The sequence below is a fragment of the Hemibagrus wyckioides genome, linkage group LG28 (assembly GCF_019097595.1).
Source record: "Hemibagrus wyckioides isolate EC202008001 linkage group LG28, SWU_Hwy_1.0, whole genome shotgun sequence".
Taxonomy (NCBI): domain Eukaryota; kingdom Metazoa; phylum Chordata; class Actinopteri; order Siluriformes; family Bagridae; genus Hemibagrus; species Hemibagrus wyckioides.
In genome coordinates, this window is record NC_080737.1 from 3122024 (window position 1) to 3124523 (window position 2500).

At 44.3% G+C, this 2500-nt stretch overlaps 1 protein-coding gene across 3 annotated transcripts in view; it reads right to left on the reverse strand.

The window, feature by feature from the left end:
• Positions 1-2258, reverse strand: part of npas2 (neuronal PAS domain protein 2) — a 37750-nt gene extending 35492 nt beyond the window's left edge. For 2 of the 3 annotated variants that reach the window (XM_058383266.1, XM_058383268.1), the window contains exon 1: positions 1863-2257. The gene's annotated coding sequence lies outside the window, so the exon portion shown is untranslated. Of the gene's footprint in view, positions 1-1862 lie in introns of all 3 variants that reach the window. The other variant, XM_058383270.1, reaches the window with a different exon arrangement.
• Positions 2259-2500: the final 242 nt, after the last annotated feature.

A 2500-nucleotide genomic window follows, 5' to 3' on the forward strand; every position in this document is an offset into this window, starting at 1 on the left:
GTTTACTTCCTGCTGCGTCCTCTCAACAAAAAAAAAAAAAAAATCTGCTGCACAGCTTAATAAACTTCCTCGATCTCCAAGAAAAAAAAAAAACATGTCACTTACAATTATTATTATTATTATAAGTAATTCCTGGTGTCTCTGCCCAGAATGGAGTTCTCCTGCATGTTGCAGCAGATCTGTACCAGAGAATCAGTCCCAGCTCTTAAAGGGCCAGCGCACCTTTAAGAGGGTTTAGCCACAAGAAGAAGGCTTAGGCTCATTTCTGCATGGCTGGTCGCACTGCCTGGCCTGTCTGCAATGGCCCAGTAACCCAGATTCAGAGAAGCTGCGTAACAACAGCCTTACCTAACACACACACACACACACACACACACACAATTCATGAAATTAGTGAAATCTGTCTTCTTTGCTTTCAGTCTTGTCCAAGCAGGTCACATGATGTTTGGTCACTTTGATCTCTTTTAGTTATTTATTTGTTTTGTTTTGTTTTTTATCGAAATATCTGGTTTAAGCGACTCGAGATGATGAAAGAGCAGCGGCTGAAACGTGTTAATCGTTAACTCTTCCTAGAATATTCTTACATCTCTAATAGATTAGTAAATAAAAAAGGGGAATCAGGAAACAGGAAACGAAAATTGTGGCTTGGTTTCTGAGAGGATTTACTCGAAGGTTTTGTCGCTTGAACTTGTTGGTTGTTGATTAGTTTTCTCATTTCTATGTTGTGGTTTCTATGGTAACGGCTGGACAGGCGCTGGGCTGATGTTAAACAGATGAATGTTTGAAATGAGGAAGTTTTGTGTTTATTCGACGTTTAGGGAAGGAGGCGTCGTTTTCGGCCCTTGGTGGTTTACACTTTCTCTGTAACATGACAAGCTGCAGTCTTTTCCGTTTTTTTGTCCTAAAAACTCAGAGAACATGAACTGTAACTAGAAATGGATAAAAAATGAAAACTTTACTTTGATAAATAAAAATATTTTATTGTTAAACAACGCAATCTCAGGGACAAGTTGACTTTGGTGCTTAGACCCCTAAATCAATGAAAACTTTGATAGCTTTGACCACAACAGACCCCTGAGGGTTCCACAGGCCGCACTTAGAGAACCCAGTGTTCTAAGCCAGTGTAGAAATCTGCTTCCAACCCGGGATGCAGACTGCATTTAGATTAGTGACGTAACAAGTTTGTCAGCATTTCGATGATGTTAAGCGGTTAAACCGAGATACTTGTGTTATGTATGGTATGACCCCCCATCCCCCCCCCACACACACACACACACAGCACGCGCTCGGCGTGAAATCAAGGGCATGACGTCACAGCCGCCGGACCAACACAAGCCCAAGTCATGTGTTGCGTAAACAGCAACCTTTTATTTATTTTTACCCCTCCAGCGTAGCTTTTCATTACAAACTTCATTACAAACTAAATATTTAGGTCACAACCGTATCAACATGGCGTCCTGTTCAGTCACGACTAGAGAAGCTAAATCAGTGTGTCCACGCCGGTCGCCATGGTTACAGGCGGACTTAGGCTGCGTGCTACTTTGACATGATATCTAGTATAAGACTGAGGTTAGGACCTGAGGGGTTTGGGACGAAAAAGTATCTCAAGAACAAACAACATTTAAAAATTAACTACTGATTACACAGCAGCACGTGCCTTGGTTTTAAACCTCAAGTTTTGTTCCCATAGAAAGTTTTTCAAATAAAACAAAACAAAAAAGCATGAAATACACACAGAGTCAGAGAGAGATGTTTTCCGCGCACGTGAACGCTCGGTCCCGGTCGCGCACGCGATGACAGCTTTCCTCCACAAACTGCAGGCAGCGCGCATCGAAAACAACACACACCCCGTGGATACTCACCGGAGCGCGAGACGAGCTGATCCCAACTCACACCGGAGCTTCTTCAGCGTCTGACCTGTTTCACTCGCAAGCGCCAAGTTACATAACCGGCACCGTTTCTGCTCTGCGCGCGACTTGGCTTTACTTCACTTCTACGGTTGACTTTTCTTTATTTTCCCCCCCCTCTCTCCAGTACGCGCGCGCTCACGCAAGCCGACACGCGCACCTGTCGTCACGTGCATAAAAATACATAAATAAATAAATACATATCGTAGACCCGAGCGTGAGGGAGTGAACAAGAAGTCCCGATTCACCGGTACAGAGTCACAAGACGGGTGCGCGCGCGACTGGCCACGCGCACATGCTGGATTGATCTTTCTCTCTCGCGCTCTCTCGCGAATGTCATCGGCTGAGAATGGCGGACAGCGTCACTGTCTGGAAACCGGGAGCACGAGCCAAGAGTGCCGTTATCGCGTCACACAAGTCACGAGCGCAACAGGTTCGCTAGAAATACGTTTGAAAATATTAAGAACGCTAATGTCAATCACAGCCGCCTCGCGATACCAGAGAAACTTTGTGGTGTTTTGCCAATGAGCTCGAGCTCTTTTTAAAGGTGTTTATTATAAATAAATACCTGATTTATAATTGAATTCTTTGCG